Source organism: Lactuca sativa, chromosome 3, assembly GCF_002870075.4.
Source record: "Lactuca sativa cultivar Salinas chromosome 3, Lsat_Salinas_v11, whole genome shotgun sequence".
Lineage (NCBI taxonomy): Eukaryota > Viridiplantae > Streptophyta > Magnoliopsida > Asterales > Asteraceae > Lactuca > Lactuca sativa.
This window is the reverse complement of record NC_056625.2, coordinates 199,832,244-199,857,105: the sequence shown is the minus strand read 5'-3', so window position 1 is coordinate 199,857,105 and position 24,862 is coordinate 199,832,244. Positions and strand designations below refer to the sequence as shown.

Sequence of the window (24,862 nt, the reverse complement as noted above, 5' to 3'; positions counted from 1 at the left end):
CTATTCCATCGAAGACAGGAGTTTTTCGTCGAATAAAAATAAAGTGAAAGTCTTCGTCTCAGCTTGTTAAGAAAACACAAGTTACACATCAGTGTGTAACTGTTAGGGAAATTCCAGCTCCGATGTCTCCATCATCCAAAAAGCGAAGGGCTGAAGATCTTGCAAAATTTCTAAAGAAGAATCAAAGAATAGAAGATGTAGAGCAAGTTCCTGAAACACCGGAGATTCAAATTCATGAAGAAGCAAAGACCAGTGTGTCTGTTGGTCTTTCGAAGCCTATTGAACAAAGTCCTGTTGTTTCATTACCTCAGGTTACATCGACTACTGATTCTCCTACTTTTCAATCTATCATGGATCAACAATTCACTACCATATTTTCAACACAATCAACTGATCCACCGAACCCATCATCCCTAATTGATGAAACTATGGCTGCTGATGATGAAACTGATACTGAAGGCTTTGGAGGTACATTCGAAGCTCTTCATTTTGATCATGCCGAAGAAGATTTTCCAGACCACATGTTGATGACAATGAAGCAATTCAAGATCTAGAATTCAAAATTGAATTCCATCTTGCAATCACAAGCTGATGTGGGTAGTGGTGGGGTTACAAGTTTGGAAGTTGATTCCTTAATCAAGATAATGGAAGGTCGTGTGATTTCGAAGGCATCTGGGCTCATTCGGGATTCAGAGAGTCGTGTTCTTGAAAAAGTTGATCAACATGATGTTTCGAATGAGAATCGTATTAATTCTCAGAGATATGATTTTGTACGAGAGTTGGAAGATCTTAAAATGGTTACGAAGGAGCGCCATGTGCTCATCGTACAGGAAGTCAAGAAAGTACGAGAGGATGTCAACCTACAGATCAGAGAACTTCGCGAAGACATGCAGAAGGAAGTTCAGATTGCTCAGCAGGATTACGCTTTAGCAAATAAGGAAATTGACATTATTTGTGATGTTGTTGTCAAATGTGTCAAAATGTTTGGGTAGATAAATCCACAACTGACAACTATTTCTGCCAAAGAAGAACAAAGTTTTGGAGAATTGGTCAGGTTACTGAAAGAATTACAAGACTTGTCTTCGAAGAATGTCTCTTCGATTATTTCTCAAGAATTTCTGTCTCAAAAATTTTCTCAATTCGAAGCCATCTTACACAAGAATTTGGCTCCACTACTTCGCATTTCGAGCCTTTTACCAAACGTATCGGATGCCCCACCTGCTTTCACAGGGGTGCAAGGGGGAGAAAAGATTGATCATACAAAGGCTGGGGAAAAAATGAAGACAACCGAAGATACGAAAGTAGTCGGAAAAGTATACCCTTCGAAAGTGGTAGTAAAGCCAACTGTTGTTTCAGCTGATCCAGTCATTTCGACTGTGATTACAACAGTTCCAATTTCAAAACCTATATCAAAAGGTATTGTAATTGAGAAACAAATTGATGTCTCTTCTTCAAAGAATATGGCTTCGTCAAACATTAAAGACAAGGGAAAAGGAATTATAATTGAGAAATCAAATAAAGAAAAGAAAGCTGAGGTGGCAGCTGAGGTTGAAAGAATGAGACATGTTCAAAGTATAATGAGACAAAGAGCTTTGGATAATTCGAAATTTGACAAGCGTGATCCTTCGAAAGTTTACAACTACGAAACAATAGAATCCAAGGTGATGTTTGATCACATGTATTCTTTTGAGAAGGTCCCTAAAAAGAGCTATGTGGTTACAAACACAGATTTTGGTCAACTTGATTTTCCTGTCAATGAAATGTTGTTTGTTATGCCACAATTCAAAGCTGAAATGAAATCATTGGAAACCGAAGAGGGAAAGAAGATGAAAATAAGATTTCATGCAGTGTTGGCTAAAGCTCAGGAAGAAGTGTGGTTTTTAGAGAAGATTAAAAAGGTGATATCCATAAAAAGGGATGTTGTATTGGAAGGGAAGTTTGAAAATCTCAAGTATACTGTGGCAAGAGCAAGTGGAAAGATACAAGAATTTACAGTGGCAGACTTTCCTTTGATGAATACGTATGATCTAATCAATATCGCCTTGATGCTCAAAGACAAATCATTTTCTTTTCTTCAAGACACTGAGCCATATGTTTTTAATCTTGGGTGCAAGCACATCAAAATATTTTTGGAGAATTACTTTGAGTGTTTGGCTCAAACAGATGTCGAACTTGCTACTGTCAAAGGCTTCGACATAACTGCACCAATGGCACCAACGAAGAAACAGACTGAGCTGAACAAGTACGAAGATGGTGAAATTTGTTTAAAGCCACTAGGGATTGTTTTTGCAGGAAAAGATAAAGTTGGAAGAGCTAAAAGATTTTTATTTCAAACTTGTGAAGTGGAGAGATACTCAAATTCACAATATACGTATTTAATTGTTCGTATGAACCACTATAAGAAAAATAATGAAGGAGACAAGAAAGAGATAAAGAAAGTGATCTCATGGTATATGGAAATCCGAAGAGTGCTGATGTATGCTGTTCAATCACTGACGTCTTGAAGACTTCGGCCTTGATTCCAAAGGGGGAGATTGTAAGGACTAGAATGTTGTAATTGTCGAAGGGTCAGTTTGATTGTTACGAAGTATCTGTTGTCTTCATATATATAGGTCTTCGGATGTATTGTTATTTTACTAAGGCATTATAAAGTCAAGTCTTAACTCTTAGTCCTTAGTATTGTTATGCTTTTGTTCTCCTATAAATAGGGGTCTGTAACAGTATGCAAAGAAGTCTAGAACGGAGATTTACAGTTTAGTCATTGTATTCTGTAAACTGAAAAGCATAATACGAGTTGATCAAATATTCTATTTACTTCTCTGTTCTTCTTTTGAAATTATTTACTCAATTCATACTCGAATTACATTCAAACTCGATTCCAAATCTCATCAGAAACCCCAGCTGGAACCTCTCTTCTTGGAGCCATTCCTGCAAAAACACGGAAAAAAAACTGCCAAAACAAATATCCACAAATTAAAAATAGAGGAAAATGAATTATGTTCAGCCCCAGAATTCACGTCGTGAATCATGTATGATTCACGTCGTGAGTTCGTAATCCCAGAAGGCAGAATCATAACAATCGGGGAAAAATCCAGTCAAAATATCCTCGAGTTTTACTCCTATACTACTTCCAAACACTTAGCATGAACATTCAAAGGTTATTACGAACTGTAAAGAATTAATTTCGTCATTTAACAAACCCTAACCCGAAGTTCCTCTACTAGAGCAAAAATTAAACTTAATAATCAATAATTAGTACCTTTTGTTGGAAGTATTACGTAAGCACAAGGAAGATTAGGGGATTTGTCGGCTAAAATCGCAGCAATGGGGACCAAGGGGGGACCAATTTCTGCTTCCACTTCGTGAACAATAAACAATTAAAAGGGTTTACTGGTTTCCAGGGACTTATTATGTGGTCCCGTACTTTTAAAAATTCACGTCGTGAATTCTGTAAGATTCACGTTGTGAATAGTGTCTGGGCTTAAGTTTGGGCCATGTACTCACGGACTGATCTTGGGCTTGCTATTCTAATGGGTTAAGCCATATCATGGATTATGTGTCCAGTTCATTCACGATTCACGTCGTGAATTGCTAAAAATTCACGTCGTGAATAAAGTCTGGAAGAAAAATCAATTTTGACTAAGTTCTCAATTATTACTACTTCCATTTTAAGGTCCCTACATTTTGTTCTAATAGATTTGGATGACTTGATCTAAGTTTTTAAAACTAAAATGCCAAAAAGAAAGAGAAAAAAAATTTCAAACCAAACTCGGGTTGCCTCCCAAGAAGCGCTTCTTTTTCTTGGAGTCTTGAGCTAGACTCCGTGCCTCCTACGTTGAGTCCTCGGAAGAATCCATCACTAGGATCTTTTGTTCCTTGAATCGCCTCTTGTAAGCTTGAACTCTCCTTTTATATGCCTTCTTTGAATTTTCTTTTTTAACTTTCTCCTCTTCTTCAAGCTTGCGTTTTGTGCCCTTAGTTTCTTCCTTGCACGTCATCGCAGCCTCCTCCACTTTCACCACCGGCTTTGTCACTCTTGAAGTGACCTCCTCTTCATCACTTGTCATCTCCTCATCCTCTTTGCTCACCCAAGAAGGTGGACTTTTGTAAGCTATGACTTCAACCAAAAATGGAACAGATGCTCTAGGTTTTGTTCTTTTGGCTTGATGAACTGCCTTGATCTCTTCTTCCATAAGCTTCTCCAGTTCTTCTAGTTCATTGTCTTTGTTAATTGTGAACACCTCTTCTTGAACATGTTCCTTTGGGAAGCCATCTTTTATCCCAAAAACTTCTTTTTCATCTCCAACTCTCAAGGTGAGCTTAGACTCGCGGATATCAACAAGAGCTCCAGCAGTGTTAAGCAATGGCCGGCCAAGGATAATTGGAACATCGGGATCTTCCTTCATATCCATTACTACAAAATCTATTGGAAAAACAAATTTTCCAATTTTTACCAAAATATCCTCCACTGTGCCTCGGGGTTGTGTCACTGAACGGTTCGCCATGTGAATCGTCATTTTTGTAGCCTTCATCTTCTGAATTTCCAATTTTTTATAAAATGAAACAGGCATCAAATTAATGCTAGCCCAAGAATCGGCTAAAGCATTAACCGTCAATTTATTACCAAACTCACACGAAAGAGTGAGACGTCCAGGATCCCCCATCTTCTCTGGTGTCTCCCCCAGCACAACTTTTGAGCTTTGTTCACTTATAACCACCTTAGACTGCTTCTTTAATTGCTTGCGAGTGTCTATCAAATCTTGCAGTAATTTTTTATGCTCGGGAATTTTGGATAAGGACTCGACAAAGGGAGAATTAATCAGGATCCCCTTCACATGCTTGACAAACTCTCTATGCTCTCTCTCCAGTAGACTAAGGGTAGCTTGGGAAGGAAAAGGCAAAGGCGGCTGATAAACCGAACCAACTACATAATTTTTCTGTTCATGACGGGCCCACGTCGTGAACATATAAGGTTCACGTCGTCAATTCTGGAACTCAGCAGCTTCATGATTTTCGAGCTTGATCTTCTTCATCTTTTCATCGGGGTTTTGTGGTTCTTCTTCCAATGCTTCCAGGAACTCCGAGATGGCTTCTTCTTCGGTGTCTATGGCCATTACAGGAGATTGGGTCTTCGTTTCGGTATTTTTCGGGGATGACTTCTCATGAACTAGAGTGGCTAGTTGACCAAATTGTACTTCAAGGTTATGGATGGAGGCTTGCTGATTCTTTATCAAAGTTTGTTGTTCCAGAATGGAAGAATCAGTGGCATCGTGTCTCTTTTCCGAAGTTTCCATAAACTTCATTAAAATGGTCTCTAGGTCGGGTTTCTTCTCGGCTGGTGGCTGCTCCTTTTGATAAAGGCATCGACCTGTTTGCCTATAGTTCTCTTCTTTTTGCTTCTTATACTCCTCATATGGCAGCCACTCCTTCTTCGGTTTCCTCCAGTCCTTATCAAACTTATCCCCACTAGAGTAGCACACTTGAGCTTTTCTGTTCCCAAACTCATCTACATTGCAATCCTTGGTCAAGTGTGGACCACTACATCTCTCGCACCCCACTCTTATGGCATGTATCGACTAGTCCATTTGTGTTATCCTGCGATCCATGTTATTCAGCATGTCCATGACAGCTGCAATTTCTTCAGTTTGGGCCCCTCCACCGCCTTTGATTCCATCTTGCCTTGGGTTGTGGTATTCGCGAGAGTGCTTCGCGAATTCTTCAATTACCTTCTTGACCTCCCTTGGATTTTTCTTTATCAATGGTCCTTGAGAATCAAGGAGTTGTCTTGTCATCACATTGACCCCATCATAAAAGATTGACATCTCTTGCTGCACATTTAGGTCATGTTGAGGGAAATTTATGAGCAAGCCCTTGTACCGCTCCCATGCTTCGTATAGTGACTCCCCCGGCTATTGCTCAAAGTTGGTTGTTTCCTTCTTGAGTTTGTCTATCTTGGATGGCGGGAAAAACTGGTCCAGGAATTGCTCATGCATTTGAGCCCAAGTGGTGATTGTACCCGGTGGGAGTGCTTTTAACCACTCCTTAGCAGCTCCCTTGAAAGTGATGGGAAGCATCCTAAGCAAGATTGTGTTTCTGTTGACATTTAGGACATTGAAGTAGTTTGCAATGTCATGGACTTCATCTAGATGCTTAAAAGCATCCTCATGATCTTTCCCAAAGAATGGGATGTCCTTCAGGGCAGTCAATATATGTCCCTTCAGCTCGAATGTGGCAGTGGCAGGTATTGCGGGTTGGACTAAACCGGGACCCACATCTTCTCGGATCCGCTTCTTGTAAGCTCCCATGGACATTTCTTCAATTGTTTCCATCTCGTTCCTTGGCTCGTTCTCGGTTTCGCTCGTGTGTTCTTCAAATTCCGGCTCGATATCGTATTCGGACTCGGTTTAGACGGGTGTCTGATCCAAGTGCTCAATATTGCTCTTGTGCGTCGGGGATGAACTTGACTCTCCTGTCTTCTTTCCCGACTTCCTTGAAAAAGCTGACTTCAATTCTTGCAAGGGCGTCTTTTTCTTGTGAATTGCAGACTCGGGATCTTCAAGTGGTGGCACCAAGGGTGTGTTTGAGCCTCTGGTCATGAACTCCTGCAACTTGCTAAACTAAAAACGTAAAACTGGACTAAAATAAGAAAAACTAAAAACTGAAATCTCAGCTTTCACGTTGTGAGTTTATTAAAACTCACGTCGTGAACTCTTTGACAAAAACAGAAAAAAATAAACTAAGCTAAGATAGCAAAAATAAATAACCAATTAACCTTTTTGCAGATTTTATTCCACAAAAAGGGGCGATTAATCTAATGCAACTAAATAAACTAATAATCTAAGCCGTTCCCCGGCAACGGCGCCAAAAACTTGATGTGCACAAAAGTACTCACTAATTTTAATATTTATAACCTAACAAACTTAACTAACTATGCACTTATAGGCAGTGTACCTAGTCAGATTACAGTATAGCTTGGGTAAGTCAGGTGTCGATCACAGGGAACGGTGTTACTAATTAATTTACTTACTATTAAATTAACCTAATTATTAACAAGTTTAAAGGGGGTTTTACCTGATTTTACAAGATCAGATGAACTTAAATTCAAATTCAATAATTAAAAACACACACTCTTGTTTAGTTTGAATCCACTTCTCCCTTCTGACTAGCTAATGATTACAGATTATTAAGTTGGTTTTTAGTTGTATTAGTAATTTAGTTCTAACTTTACCAATAATTAAATAAGTCATGTCAAACCATGTATGTTCACACATAATTAACACAGAACTAATTATGAATGTAAATATGCTATGTAAGATTTGTTATATAAACGCAATTATGATCACAATACACGTTCTCTAGCACAGCTAAGCTTTATTTATTCTAATTACTAACTAAGATTAGTCAATCCTAGCTCTAACAATTCAATGTTCACTAAATCATTAGGTAAACAGGTTCATGCAGTTTAATGGTCACTAAGCTACACAGAACATGTAATCAAGCAATTAGATAAACAAACAGTAGCATGCTAGGTTATACAAATCAAACACAAACAATTTTTACCAACTAAACTTAATCCATAAACATATAACTATTCATAAGTTTAAAGTTTCATCTAGCTAAACAAGAGTAGCTAGATTCAGCTGCTCATCATAGCAACTAAACCAACACAGCTGAAAGACATGTTCTTATTTAACCAAAATATAAACCTTTATTCTTTTTGATGTTGAAAACCTTCTTCCAGAACCTTTCTTTCACTCCAAATCGTCTTCTGGAACTCCCTCATTCTGCCCAAGGGTGCCTCTATTCGTAATGGTCAAGGATTTATATAGTTGCTGATATCCATAAATTCACGTCGTGAATAGTAAGAAATTCACGTCGTGAGTTGTAGATAACTGTGCCCGTCAAGGATTCCTTCACCCGCGTACATATCTTCTAGAACCAACGATTTACGTCGTGAATCCTTTAAGTCTCACGTCGTGAATAATCTTTTTCCAAATTTTCTTCACTTTTACTCTTTTAATTCCCAAAGTTTCTTTCTTTAACGCTTTCAGTCCCCTTTTCTTCAAAATGTCTTCTTTTTGGCTGTAAATAACATTTAAGCTCATAAATACCATTATTCTAAACAAATTACCAACTTTTTAATAAAAATGTACTTAAATATTGCCTAAAAATAAGTATAAATATGGCAATATCAATTAGGAAATTCTTCATTGATGAAACCTGGAGGTTGTTCAACATATACTGTTTCTTCAAGTTCTCCATTAAGAAAATCACATTTGACTTCCATCTGATAGACATTAAAATCCTTGTGTGCTATTTAGGCCAAAAATATTAGAACAACCTCGATTCTTGCGATAGGGGAGAAGGTTTCCTCATAGTCGATACCTTCTTATTGCGAATAACCTTTAACTACAAGCCTAGCCTTATTTCGAACAATATTACCATCTTTGTTTGTTTTATTTTTGAAAATCCATTTTAACCCAACAATCGAAACATCTTTTAGTTTAGGAATTAATCTCTAAACCCTATTTCTTTCAAATTCAGATTGCATTGCAACAACTCAATCTGAGTGTTCCATTGCAGCCTTAACAGTTTTTTGTTCTATTTTTGAAATAAAGATATTAAACATGCTACACTCCTGATGAGCATTAAGAACCTCATCCTTTTCACGAAGTTTAGCTCTTGTTAACACCCCATCTTGTAGATTTCCAAGCACTTAATCTTTTGGATGATTTCTTGTCCATTTCTGCAATGGTTGATATGCTGGATCAAAATCCAATGGTGCACTTCGAACATTTCTTCACTCTCTGAACCTACAACAGAGTTATTATCGTTTAAATCATGAAAATTTTCATATTGATTATTATTAGACACATTTAGCTCCCCCTCGACAATTTCATTTTCAGGTTGCTCCCCCTCAACATCATCATCCATTCTCCTATTCTCCCCCTCGAAAGAATGCTCCCCCTCAACATGAGAATTCGAATGCAAGTGTTCCGCCTCCACTTGATCATTTGGCATACCTTTTCTATTTCCAGGAGAAGGTGATGTCGAGTTTTCATCAACTGCATCTTGAGTAAGTGTCGAACAATCAGAATGCTTTGATAATTCCAGAAGTTGATTATCCTGAGCATTGATTTCAGCATCAGCAGCTCTATCTGGAACACCAAATATTAAATCATAATCAAAATCAGACGAATTAAAAATTTCACATTCATCTTTTGATTCATTAAGTATTGGTTTTTGTTTGAAACACTTTTCAACTTGTTTGATATAATAATCATCGAACCTAAAATTGAATGTTACTTCAGTTTTCCTTGTTCGTCTATTCCACACTCGATATGCAACCGAATTATGAGAATAACCCAAGAAAATTCCTTAGTCAGCTTTGGACTGAAACTTTGAAATATTATCCTTAAGATTCATGATAAAACACCTGCAACCAAAAACATGAAAGAATTTGACATTAGGTTTTCGATTATTGATAATTTCATAAGGAGTAATTTTGAATCTTCGACGAATGAACAATATATTTTGTGTAAAACATGCAGTAGAAACTGCTTCAGCCCAAAGATATTGAGGAAGATTTGCATATATGAGCATCGTTCTTGCAACTTCACAAAGAGAACGATTTCGCCTTTCAACAACCCCATTTAGCTGAGGTGTATAGGGTGAAGAAAAATTATGCGAAATTCCTTTGTCTACTAAAAATGAATCAAGAGCATTATTCTTAAATTTGGAACCATTATCACTCTTGATTTTTTGAACTTTCTTCTTCAAGCTTGTTTCCAGCTTTTTCATAAAATCAATCATTATTTAAGCAACTTCTGATTTTAATCTGAGAAAATAAACCCAAATAAATCAAGAAAAATCATCAATAATGACTAAAATGTACCGTTTCTTGTTGAGAGTTTCAATGTCGATGGTCCACAAAGATAAATATGAAGAAGTTCCAATGGTTCAATAATTTTTGAATCGATGATAATGGGATGTCCTTGTCGATGTTGCTTCCCTTGTTCGCATGTTGCACACAAAGTATCATTATCAAATTTTAATACAGGTAAGCCTCGAACAAGATCATTTACCACCAATTTATTAAGATTTCAAAATTTCAAGTGAGATAGACGTCGATGCCAAAGCCAACTAACATCTGCTGAAGCTTTTAAAAGTAAACATATAAAGGGAACACCAACAACAGGCTTTATGTCGAGAGTAAACATGTCTCCTTTTCTTTTGGATTTGGGAAAACTTCTTTCGTATTGACATTCGAAATAATGCTTCATTCTTCATTAAACACCACTTGATTTCATGTGCCCACAACAAGTTGCAAAACACTAATCAAATTATGTTGAAGACATTCGACATAAGCAACTCGATTTACAGTAAACTTCCCATTTGTGACTTTACCATATCCCTTGATTGACACTTTTGATTGCTACCAAACTTCATAACACCAACATTTTTCAAACGTCGATAATCATGTATATTCTCTTTCCTTCTAGTCATGTGACGAGAGCAACCACTACTGATATACCATTTTTCATCATATTCCTCGTCACATAGAACCTACAATCAATGGAAAGTTTTAGGTACCCAAGCCTGTTTGGGTCCTTTATGCTTAGTTTGAAACACATTGTGAAATGAAGATCCTAATATCCAATTACGAACTTTAGATTTAAAACTATCAATTAATTCCACTTCATTAGGTAAAGGCTTAGAAATATAACATTTCGAAAGATTAGGACTTTCACTGACTTTCACCTTTGTCTTCTCAGATTGTGGCTTTGTTACCTTTTCTTTCGAAACAGGGCGCCAAGCCTTAATTGAAGATGTCGAGTCTTTCGATGATGAACTGACATTCAACATTTCGTTCAAATACTTTTCATAAGTAATTTTGATTTTCCGTTGAGAGTATTTTCCTGTTTGATAAGACTTCCCTTTTCCTTCAAACTAATGATCGATATTTTGCACATTTGATCTACTCTTGGTATATAAAACCTTGAAAGCTTCTTTCGCAGGAGGATTGGGAAAATTTAGTTATTGTGGTGTGAATTTAACATTTCATTTTGAATGAAATTTATCAAACTTTTGTGTGTCGACCTTTGACTTAAAACACTGTTGTGACTTCTTCAATTAGGATGAATTGGTTTTAGATGGAAATGATTTGGAAAAACCATCATTGAAAAACCTTGTTTGATTATTAGAAAAAGGCTTCGTCAAATATGATGAATTTGTCGAATTTGAAAATTTCTTTTCATGAGATGTGTGACTTTGAGTTCGTGACAAAAACTTAGTTTCTTGATTTTTTATTTTTGAAAAGTTAGTATGTGAAGTTGAGTGAAACAAATGCTTTTTAGACAGAGCGGGATTTTTCTTTATAATTGAACTTGATGAAGACATTGTCTTAACCTTTTTCAGATATTTTCTTTTTAGTTCTTTTCTTTTGCAAATCATTTTGTTTCATTCGAGACTCAACAATTTGCCAAAAGATTTTATTTCTTACCTATCTCTTTGAAATTTCCATTTTCTTTCGAAGAATTGTCAATTTGATCCTTAAATTGTTTTGAATTTATTTTCACATTTTGTGATTTGACTTCCAATTGCGTTTCAACCTCTTTCGAAAATTTCAATTTTTCAACCCATGTTCGTTGAGGTTTTTGTCTTTTAGTAATGTATGGATTATTTGTTAGATTATTTTCATCAACACTTTGATTAGAGAAAAAATCTTGTTTTGAAGTTTGCTTATTATCCTCATCTACCAATTTGTTAAATTCAGGTTTGATGTTTTCAACATTCCCAATCATAACAAATACCTGATTTGGAAAAATGACATCATCTGTGCACTGGAAATTTGGAAACACAACCGTATTTGTTTCGAGATAATGAGCACATTTTTCTTTCAACACCTTGTCGAAATTTTCTGTTTCACCATACACTTGATCAACAACAATTACTGGTATTTCATTTTCTTTCAAAACATCTTTTGTAGGGGTTGTGTCTTTCGAAATTTCGTCATCATCCTCCTCGTCATCACTACTGCCAGTTTGACTATCTCTGACACTTACATGATCAAAATCACAAACTTTTGAACTGGAGGCTTGATCAGTGTCAGTCTCAACTAACAAATCATTATATTTTTCTTTGCCTTTACTCAAAGATGTGACATTAATGACAAACAACTGATAAAAATCGACATCTTCAATTTCACTGATTTCGCTAAAACTATCAGAATTATCTTCAATATCAGCAAAATTAGATTGATTGTCAGATTTCAAATTCGCAGTTCTTTTCAAAATTTAAAGTTGTTCGTTTTTCGTTAAGGTGTCATTCACAATTTCAACTAATTCATTAGCATCCCGACATTCATCAAATTTCACAATTCCATATGTATGTCTATTATCTAGAACTTTATCAAAATCTGAAATATTCATCTCACAATCATAAGAAGTTTCATCTACTTTTTCTCTTTCGAAAGCTAAAAATGGTAGAAGCTTCCTATGTTGTTCTCTACTAATTTCACACGAATGATGTAATTCAGTTAATTTTCCATAGAGTCTCTTAGCAGAATTACAATATATGCTCCTTTGTTTCAATAGAATTTTCATTATTAGTGCTAAGATTATCTCTATCTACCATAATATTTGTTATCTGCAACTCTAAACAATCTATCATAGTCTTCTTTGTTTCCAGGATTCTTTAAGTTTCTTGTAACTGAATACTAGATTTCTTAGCTTCATTGCTAGTGGAAACAACAAGATTATTTACATAAGTAACAGAAGCATCAAACTCAGTTAATACAAAATTATATGCAGATGAAGGAATGTTAAAGGATTTAAGTAGAGAATATACCTTCACAGTCATTGGTGCATTATCTCCTGACTTCGAAACAAAGCATCTGCCTGTTACATTCTCTTCTTCGACATCCTCGTACCTTGCATACATGACCCCATGGGTTGGATTTCTCATCTCTTCGTCATCAGACCCCGATGACCATATCTGATACTTTCCCTCATCTTCATCTTCTCCTCTAGCCACAAGTGAAAGATTTTTTTGACTTTTTCCTGACTTCCTCCAGCTTCTTAGAGTAATAAGCCTCATCCTTCACTTTATTCTTCTTTTCTTCTTTCTTTCTCAGCATATAGTCATTAGCCATGTGGTTTTCTCCATGACAATAATGACAATCTATCCTTGAATCACCCTTCAACTTCTTCTCTTGTTTCGAATCCTCAGCCTTTACCTCTTTCTTCTCAAACCTCTTCTCCTCACTAACCTTCCCAAAATAACTTCCCTTCGTTTCTCCATACTTCATCTTCATATTAAATGGCTTCATGTAAAACTTCTTCACCTTGTTGTTGGAGTAAAATGCAACAGCTTTATCGTCCGAGTTGACGATAAGAACTTCTTCCTCAGAACCCTCATTCTCAGCAACTTCCTTCTCACTTTCTCTACCACTAACCTTCGATACTAGAGCTAAAGGACCACCTAGACTGATCCTTTACTCTTCTACCATTTCATTCACTTCAGTTTCATGAGTTTTTAGCTGGTTGTAAACATCATTTAAGGTAGAAAATCGAAACCATGTTGTGTCTTAATCATCAAACTTACACTCCTCCATTCTTTGCGAAGACCCAGAACAAAAGTAATGTTGTATTCCACGTTAGTACTTTTGATTCCATACCTTGTGCACTTGTAGATAAGCTCGTTTAGACGATCATAATACATTCCAATAGTTTCTCCATCTTTCTGCTTGAATTCTCTTAATTCAATCACACATTATTTAACAGAACTGATTTTGGTCTTCTCACTCCCCTGGTACTTTTCCTTCAACGTACTCCAGATCTCTTTTGAAGTTTTGCAAGTACGAACATGATTATACACCATGGGAGGAAGAACACCACGAAGCTTTCTCATGCATTTCTTCTCATACTTCTTCAACCTTTCATTTTGTTCAGTAACACTTGGAGGTGATGAAGAAGTACCTATTCTTCCAATAAAAGAAGGTGGAATTACATCATTAGTAATGCATTTCCATAGCTCTTCATTTATGCCATTCAAGTAATCCTCCATTCGATCGGCCCACTAATCATAATACTCTGGAATCAGCATTGGAATCTTCGTAGACGACCCAAGGAGATGAGAATACGATGTCATTGTGTTCATGTTAAAATTCGCCATGTATGTACGGACAAATTCTCAGAAAAACTTTAAAAAATTGAGAATTATTGGATGAATTCAAGAGAAAGAACAAGAAGAACACTCGATTATACAAACGAGTTGAAGAATCGAATCACAACTGAAGATGAAGGATGATTTTCAGTATCAAAGGTGCAGAAATTTCTGAATCCAAGATGAAACTCAAAATACGATTGATACATAATGAAAATCAGATCATTGTTGTATGATTCCTGCTCTGATACCAATTGTAGTAGTTTGATTTATCGAGTAATGAAACGAGATCAAAATTGATAAGAAGTAATAACACCGAGAGTAAATAAGATTTGGTTTCAGTTCAAATATGCTTTCGAGATACAGAGAGAGTTTAGACAGAATTGAGGGAAAAAGTTCTATCTAGTCGAGGTATCTTTCCTTATTTATTGGAAATAGAAAGCAAACAAAAAATACAAAGGACTTCGACATTACAGATTCGAAACTAACATTGCCTTTGTAAATAACATTACAAAACTTTCGACACCTTACAAATAAACTTCGACCCTTACAAGGGTTCTAGAGCTTCTTTCCTCAACTATCAATAAATTACCAAATAGTCCATGTACTTTTAATTAATTCGATTAATCCCAAAATTAATTCCAATTAATTTCTAATTAACTATTAATTAAATAATATGATTTCCAATTAATATAGTATTTAAATAATACATTAATAAATCATTCATTTCAACTTATTAATCAAATTAATAAATTCTTCCTCTTTCTCAATTAATCATCATGTCTAGTTACTAGTATGAAGGCAACCCAAAAGGACATTGCTACTTGATGGGTTATGAGCATATCTATATTCCTATGTGATCATGCAACCCTAATTGCTTTGGATCTAAGTTTTTTTCTATTGAAGATGAAAATTAAATACCAAAGCAATAACCATAGAACTAGCATACAATTTTCGAAATCCATATGAAAATAGGGTTAGAATATTACCTCACTTGTTATATAGTAATAACAAGAATAATCCTTGACTTTGGAAATCTTAGTGCCCTAACTGTTGCACTTCTAATGGATTCACAAACACCCAATGCAAAGGATGAAAGGAGAGACACTTAGAAATCGGCTAGGGTTTCTTTCTTTCAAGCATATGGCCCAAATTCCTAGTGTATGAATGGGTTTATATAGCTATAGGCTGCTAGGGTTTCTAGGGGAAACCCTAATTCCTACTTAAGGCTTAAGTAGCCCATGGACTCCTCCTTATGATGCCTTGGATGAAATCTATAGCGCTTCCCTATAGGATTTTGTCCGCTCCTAATTACGGAGTCCAATAGCCTAGTTCTGTAACTATCAATGATTTACAAAACAGCCCCTCCATTATTAATTAGTTCATTTAATCCTAAAACTAATATCAAATTATTTTTTGATTAAATACTAATTAATAATATGATTTCCAAATAATATGTTAACTTATAATGTATTAATAAAAATCATTTTGAGTACCAATTTATTATTTCACATAATAAATTCTACCTCTCTCTCTCTCTTTCTCTTTCTCTCTCCACCAGTCATCACGTCAAGTAGCATGAGTGAAGGCAACCCAAAAGGACCATGCTACATATCAAATCAAGTACATACTAATTATAGTTATGTGATTAGACACCAAATCCAACAGTCTCCCACTTGGATAAGTCTAATAGCTATTATTGCAAGTATGACATCAAAATTTGACTAGCAATCGTAGCTCTCAAAAGCCGCAATCGTACTCTGATCTTAGCAGTGACGTGTCCTCAGATAGGTGATCAAATATCCCTTCGTTCTACAAGATATCGTATGGACACAAGATATGGATTATAATCCTTCTCTCTGTCCAAGCTTTGTTTCCCGATTTCGGATTATGATGACTGACTAATTGAACAAATCAAATCAGTCCAGGCTTGGCCAAGCGCTTAGGGTGTCATCACTAAATCATCGAGGGGCCCACATATATCGCTTTTATCTCATTTAGGATAAAAGGAACGGATAAACTTCGACTCATATGCTTACATAATTTACTCATCAAATAACACACAACAATATGTTTTGTAAACATCAAGTTATTGATGTGTTTACATATAATAAATGCATAACCGATTTGTAAACAACAACTCATATGGCACCGTTTCAAGAATATAAGATATTATCGTCTCAATATTACTCGTAATAAAACCCATGATGTAATTCTTGAGCGTGGTTTTATCCAATACTCAAATTCTTATTTCAGGAGTACTCATGAACACTGCAATAAACATTTGTTATGTCTAAGCACTTAGACAATCTACAGTCAGATTCATGACAGTCTTAATTTATTACTTACTTCCTAAATGATGATCGACTGTGGATGTTTGAATAACCTAGTTATTCGGGAAGTAAAACATGAAAAGTGAAACACAAGAATAATCTAATCCAATATGGTCTCAAAACTTTTGCATATAAGTAAAACACTTATTATTTAATCACCATATTAATTAGACCTTATTCATTGTATAATGTTTCGAACAATCAGCTTAATACTTGAATTAAAACAATAGTCATCCCATGCTCCAAGAATGCACACTAAGTTTATCTATGGTCCTTTCCTTTGTGAAATAGATCAATTGAACAAATTTCCAACTTGTAACATCCCAAAATTCAAGCCCGAAAACTTCATTTTTGAATTAACATGTTTAATAAACATTTTACCAAAACATTGTCGATAAAACAACACCTTACAAAATCATAATGTTGTGTCTCAAACCATGACATCAAAAGTAATGAAAATCATAGTACAATCCCAGAAAGTCAATGCGGAAACCATGTGTGTGTGATGCGCTGCTACACCGCCGGCTCCTTCCCTTCGACGAAGAGGTTCCTGAAACAAAAACTAAAACTGTAAGCACAAACCTTAGTGAGTTCCCCCATCATACCACATACCATACAATATCGTCGATATCTTTCAACCGGTAACCTTCAAAAATGTCATACTACACACATAACATGTCATACAGTTAAATCTCATGACCAAAACACATGACTAGAGCAAGATAATTATCACAAAGAAAATCATCTTCTAAATACCCCTTTTTGGTGGGCCGGTATTGTGGCCTTAGACCCACCCCTACTGGAAGGTAACTCACCTCAATGTCGTGCAGTGTTTGAATTATCCTCGGTGCACAAGTCGACTCCTCGATTCCTACACAACAGCCTTCAAGTCAACACACAACACGTGCAACCCTAAACAAGGTTAGTCTGAGTCCACTCAAAGTCAACTTCAAGTTAACCTAAATTGCCGAGTTGGGCCGTCAACTCGTCGAGTCCCTAGCCCTTTACTCTTCCTTATCCACGTCTCGACTCGTCGAGTTTGGCATTGACTCGACGAGTTCTGCTCTTGTATGAACCTCGCTTGAAACTCATCTGAATCGCCAGTTGTATGAACACTCGTCAAGTCCACCTTCATTTGATGAACAAGTCCTGTCCTCGACTCGCCGAGTTGCATGAACAACTCGTCAAGTTCATCTTCAATCTTAAGAAGATTGCCTTGGACTCGTCGAGTCTGTTCTAGTACTCGTCAAGTCCCATGAACTCCAGGTCTAAAATTACGTCCAATGCATTGGGTCACTCTTTTTGTCCAGTTACAACCCTTCTAACACTCAACTGAGTTCTTTTGACCATCAACAGATATTGGACTCAAAACCTTGGACTCGTTGAGTCCTAGGAACGGACTCGCCGATTCGGTCACTTCCACACTCTAAATCCTCGATTTCTGATGTACAACCTTTGATCAAAAGATACATCCAAGCTTCTACAATCAATCTAGCACATAAAGTTACAAACTTTACGTGCTTGCATGGGACTTTGAGCTCAAAAAGACATAAAAGAAGCTCTTATGATGCATGGGACCTTTTATGGGTACAAAAGAAGTCCCCAACTGCCTTGTGACTCCCTTAATGAGATGATTCAGAAGCTCTAACCCCTAACCATGTTTGCAATCATGGCTGGCCATCAAAAATGGCTTATAAAAGCCCTAGATCTCCCCAAAAAGGGATCTAACAAATGACAGAGCAAGGTTACAGCTTTCTACCTTCAATGAACTGTAGAAGGTTCACAAACTTGGGTTCCCTTGGTCTTTACTTGCTTCCTCAAGCTTTTCTCCTTCCTTTTGAAGACTACAAGCACCAAAATCCACCAACAAGGCTTAGATTGCTTCAATAATGGCTAGGGTTTCAATGAGAGGTGTTCTGGGAGCATAAGGGACGTTGTGGCCGACATAACATTGCTTAAATAGGGTGCAAACCCTCGAATTAGGGTTTTTGTCCAGACAGGGTCTACTCGTCCAGTCCATCACTTAAATACCACGTCTCGTCCCGCTTCTACTCGGCGAGTTGGTCTTTCAACTCGCCATGTCCAAGGGCAAAAATGCAAAATACTTAGAAAGAAATATGTACCAAGACCCAGGTGCTACACCAACGATGCTCATTTCACAATTCCAAATCCTTATCACAAGTGTAAGAATACCAAATTCTTGCCACTACTAGAATCCGTTAGATTCTAAACTTACATGCAATAATCCTTTTGTAATGTCAAGGCACCAAAGTCACAGAGACTTTGCCAATGATATTGCAAAAAATTTCATTGGAGATTGGTTAAAAAAACAATTCCATGGAACTTATGTCTCACATTCAAAGAGCATTCCTTGAGTATCCTTCTAGCATTAAACTTTCTAACTCGCACATATATCTCAATATCCATCTCCCATAATAAAAACATTTTCATATTTCGATATGACCAACAATTCTAAACAAGAGTTACCTTTATTCAGAACAAGTCAATATGGTTCTTCCAAAAATATACTATACTTCCAACTGTCCATAAGCAACCAATCTTTAGCGAACCTCAAATTGTCCTTGATAGTTGTTAACAACTTTAGTCATATCCAGTTCTAGTCCTTTTTCCCTCTTAATGCGCTAGGAATTTGGAAAAATCAGAACAAGCGAATATTAAAGCATAAGCAATCGATCCTATATCCGAAGCATGTGGTATATGATTCATAATGATTTACATGATACTAGACCAGTCTCTCGCTATAATATTTCCATATATGGAATTTCCTATGTTGAATCACTTCAACATGACATTCATATATGTTCATGACTAAGTTCTATTAAAATTTCAATCTAAACTTTTAGATTCGAAATGAAGTATAAATGCTCTCTCCCTTAAGCGTTACTATAGCGAAACAATTTACAAATTTTGCGACTTTGCAAAATTTAGAACTTTGTTTCCTATAAATAACATTGCTAACTTGCAACACTTAACATAATAATCACGCTCTCACTCGCATAACAATTATGTTCTTGTGAGCATAACAATTATGCTCCCACTAGCTTTGACATGTACTCAGAAATCAGCTGGACTTCTAGAAATCAATACCTATTGACTTTCTTACCAAAGTTCAAATTTCTAATATGTGGTGCTTCGATAGGTCTTTATCTATATTTCTCAAGGTCATACACTTTTCTTTAGATAGCCTATGTGTGTGTCTAAACCCTTTTAGAACTTACAACAATATGTCCCAAATGTTCAAACTATTTGCCATTTCTCACAATTAGAACTATGAAAAGGGATTTCGTAATCATACTCGAATTCAAGAATGCAATAATCATAATTGTTGACTCTAATCCTGTAAAATGTACTAGTGAAACCGTCTCTTCACAATCATTTTTCATGAAGTAGAGAGAAACCTCTTGTCACCTAGATTTTATGGTGGATGTATTCCTATGCATACGAATTTTTCATTTCCATCCACTACCACAAGACAAGGTTCATGACAAATTCAAACTCATATGGACTGAACTTACTTAATCTTAATTTCTTCCCATCTGACAGCACAAGAGGCCTACCAGTGCTTCTAGGTTATTGAGCAGTTCACTCATACAGATCAATGTACCTTCATTGATCAAGGTGCTTTGCCTTATGCAATCAATTAAGAACTCATAGAACTCACATGCATAGTCAACTTAACTGGAATGGTCATAGAAACAAGAATATGTCAACACGATATGTTGTAAACCTCAGGCCGTGCGCTAATGATAACTAAAAGGTTTATTCTTGATTAGTTCCTGAAACTATACAAGAGCATTTAGACTCCCACTGACCTCTTGACATATAAGATTCTCTGTCAAGAAACATTACTCGAAAAACAAATATTCAAGAGCTAGTTTGAGTTCTAATCAAGAAAACACTTCATATAATTGGTCTTAGTTGGCACTTGTTTTAAACCAAAACAACACAATTACCAATTTCAAATGTGAAAGAGTAAGAAAACATTTCTATTCCACATTTCATGAGGTGTTGTAAACCTACTTAGAACATATTGCTCATGGTACAACTTTGAGTAACTAGAGTATAACTCTAAAACTTGATATCAGAACGAAGTGTGACTCATCTTCTTGATTTAACCCTTTCAAAAATACCTGATTCCTCTTCTTAGTCATATAAATGAACTAAGGTGTCCTTAGAGGATCAATTGTGACATGGTTCCTTAATCATTAGAATGATCATAAAACATGATACAAAAGTACTCTCCTTTCCTTACAGATTGGAGAAACTTTTATCTTTCTGCCCAATGGATTCTGCTTATTCGTTCTGCTATACTTTGAAACTTTTCAAAGTATCAAAATTATACTTAATCTTATAAGCATAACCATATTTACCGAACCAACAATAAATCATGACGAATGGTTCTATCGTCCTTTGTGGTGGATCTGAACAGTCCACATCAATGTGTACTAGATCCTTCAGTCCTTAACTTGACTCACATATACATGTGAACATGGAATTAGTCTCAATCTTCCAAAGATGAATATTCTCATACATCACTCAATACAAATCGTATGATTCAAAGTTTCTGTCCAATTGAAAGTTGGGTGATGAGAATCCTTCCTCACTTGGTAAATTTTGACACTACCACAAGCGATATAACTAAGAATCAAATCCATTCTCAACATTGCTAATAATAGAAATACAAACACTAATTTTCATAAATGTCATCGCAAGGAAACGTAAAATAAGATAAAATCAAATTTTATTTTATTGATAAAATGCGAAAAGCTTGTCTTTACAATGAAAATACATATGAAAACTATGTTTCTAAATATTCCTAAGCAATCTATCATAACTCCTAAGCAGCATCCAAATTCTGATCTTTTGAAACATGTGATAGAAATCCATTTCTTCATATCAGAATCAGCCTCTACTTCCTCTCAAGCTTCATTTATTTTCATTGATCCTACAAAACATCAAAATAAGATTAACACATCATGTAATAAGAATCTATAAACAGGAACTTAATAGAGTTAGATAGTGGATGTAAATGAAATACAGTCATACAATTTGACTTTATCATCTCTAAGATCTCTCAGGTAGTTTGGGTAGCTTTGTTTCCAATGCCCCTTCAATCGGTAATATAGATAGATGGACTCTTCCAGAGTGGCACGTGAAACTATCTTAGAATTGGCCTTCCTGTTGCGGTCAAACTTTTCGACCATGGCCAGTTTCCCTCCCTTAGGAGTCGAAACCATTTATAGACTATCATGGTTGCCCTCACCAACGTCCATGGAACTTTGGGAGGTGTATCTTCCAAAAGACTTTGCTTGACCAGTGCACCAAAGCATTCTTGTTTCAGCTGCAATTAGCGAATATGTTAGATCCAAGAGGGTCACATTGTGATCTGTCATATGGTAATCCTTAAAGAATTGACTATACGACTCGGGAAGAGATCGAAGAACCAAGTCAACAGCCGGCTCCTTTGGGAAAATGACACCCAACATTCCCAATTTGTCAATGTGTGACTTCATCTTGAGGATGTGTACACACACAGACCTTCCATATTGGTGTTTGCATGTCAATAGGGATTGAGTAACTTTGAACTTTTCAAGTTGACAAAATCATGGGTCGGGGAGAAACACTGGAGGAGGTGGAGGAAGAGAAGTATGATTTCCAGTTCCACCAATGCAAGAAGAATGGAATGATCTTTCACCTTGATCGACATGTGGAATAACATCTTCAAAAGGAAAGCTTTTACCAAAGGATTGAGGAAAACCATAGTTGTTAGAACTATACATCTACAAAAGGGAGAAATTCAAGTTAGTTAATTTAATCCTTAATATAACACCCAATTCAAATATTAAGCCTAGGACCCAATACAATAATTCACAATTCGGAAGAGGGACGTCGTAATCCAATTGTAAATTATTTGAAGGTGGGTAAATGAAGATTTATGAATTCCACCATGAAAACGAAATTTTAAACGAATTAGGTTTTAAATGAAATTCCTAGATCTTTTTAGATTCATTAAACTTTTCAATGGCATGTTTCATCTCGATTATGCCCTTTAAGTTTGTGACTAGGATAACGAGAATCACAAACAAGGTGTGAATAACCATACAAATTAGCTTGGTACTCTCGATGTCATTTATCATCTAATCAATGTGCTGGTTATCCACACACGCTCCATTGATCAACGATAATTTACAAGCTACCCATTTCCATCCTTCATTAGTCCCATATTAGTGTACCGGTTAACCATTCACGCTCCACTAACGACCAATAAGGTGCACTGTGCAATTTCATGGGTTAGCATCAAATTCACATTTTTCTTAACGTAACTAAGATTAGGAATTTATAAAAGTGGTTAGTTACTTTATCATTCATTATACTTTTAATGAGGATTTAGAGTCCTATCCTACACGTTTGGCCAACGACCCTTCACTAGTCACGAGTGTGGTGGGTAAGAGTGGATACCTAATGGCGGTCACTTTACAGGTCGCTTCCTTAAACACCCCCTTATAGAGCAGCTTCGCGAATGAGGCATACTAACGGTAAGACTGACTTTTCTTATACATATAAAATATATTAGACTTTTAATTTTATATAGTATAAGGGTGTATTTTAAACTTTTAAAATACTAAGTGGTTTAATCTTGTAATAATATAAAGTTTTAATTTAGTTAAACTTAAACCATATATGGATTTATCAATTCTCTTTTAATTAAACACTTAATTAATTTAATAAAATCCATGAGGGTTTATTTTTTAAAGAATTCAAAAATAATAAGGTTTAACCATTTAAATTTCGAAAAACTAAAACTTTTAATTTCAAATTTAAACTATAAAACCATATAGGTGTATTTTAAAACTTTTCAAAAACAATAGGTTAAATTTCAAATTAAAATAATCTTATTATTATCCATATTTAACCAAATTTTTAGTTTTGATAAGGATATCAAGTTACCATTCAAAAAATTCGGTTTTAGGCAATAAAAACGAATTATGGTAATTATCCTATTCAAAAACTGATCAGAAAATCAAAAAATTTGGAAACTGACGAGTCAACTCGTGGCGTTGGCAAGTGAACTCATCAAGTTCAAGCAACTCATCGAGTTTAAGCTCTAGACATCAAATTTTGACTTTCTTGTTCTTTGGACAATTCACTATTGCATCAATTCAATTGAAAAACATCCTAGGCTCTTGATGTGTGTGAAATGCACTAGTTTTAATCCTACTAACTTAGACACAAAATAAACACACGAAAGGCAGTGTACCTATCGATTAATAAAATAGTTCAAGCAAGTAGGGTATCGAACACAGTGAACGGTAAACAATTAAAATAAATGCTAATATTATAAAACAAGTAATAGAAAGTGGGTTTTCTCTAGTTTTTCAAGACAATAAACTTAACAATGAAATAAAACTTAAACTAAGAAACTAACAACTAAAGCAAATAAACAATCACTAAATTCAATAATGGAGAAGACTTCTGTTTAGGTTCGATTCATTTACTCCTATGGTTGATTTTATGACAAGTGCAATGGATTAACTGGCATTGGCTATGGATTAGTGTGATTAGGTTCACGTTCGCTATTATTAATCCTTAGAAAACATACCAATTCAAGCAGTGGCTAGTTGATTAAACTAATAGATTTCCTAGTTTGTTGATTCGGGTTAAGTAAGACTTGTAGTAAGATAATCAAATATGCTAATTCAATTAACCCCTTGTTGATGGTTTGTCACACAAGCTCACACATTAACTTACCTATTTTCTAGTTAACCCTAGTTTCACGTTCGCTATTCCTAGGCATATAACAATGTTTTCACATAAATCATATGAGATTAGCAACTAAGAGATGTTCATGCAACTCAATTACTGGTTAATTAATAGAAAATAGTTATTGTTAACACATAAGGATCTTTAACAAGCCTAACAAAACAAAATTCACCAAATTAAATTAATCAAACCATAAAATCAAGTCATATTCATAAATTCATCTACCCTAAAAAGAAGATATGAGTTTTAGCTCATAATTACGACAAAAACAACTCAAAAATGAAATCTAATAGTTCACACATAGTTCGAACGAAAGATTAATTCAAGAGTAAACCTAAATTGCCTTTAATCTTCTCAAAATTGAAAGCTAGGATTGTTCCACGAGTTCGAGGGCTTCCAGCTTCACCTCTAGTCGCAAATTAACCCCCAAGGGTTCCCCCCATTAGTTAGGGTTCGAATGAGAAGCGTTTATATATATATATATATATATATATATATATATATATATATATATATATATATATATATATATATATATATTCTGAAAACAAGGCCAACGCGGCAAGTCTAGTGATCGACTC

General features: G+C 35.6%; 1 non-coding gene across 1 annotated transcript; it reads left to right on the top strand.

Moving 5' to 3' along the window:
• Window positions 1-5,838: 5,838 nt before the first annotated feature.
• Window positions 5,839-5,945, top strand: LOC111892141 (small nucleolar RNA R71). The gene has a single exon (XR_002850452.1). It is a non-coding gene; the product is annotated as a small nucleolar RNA R71 (small nucleolar RNA).
• The last annotated feature ends 18,917 nt before the right edge of the window (window positions 5,946-24,862 follow it).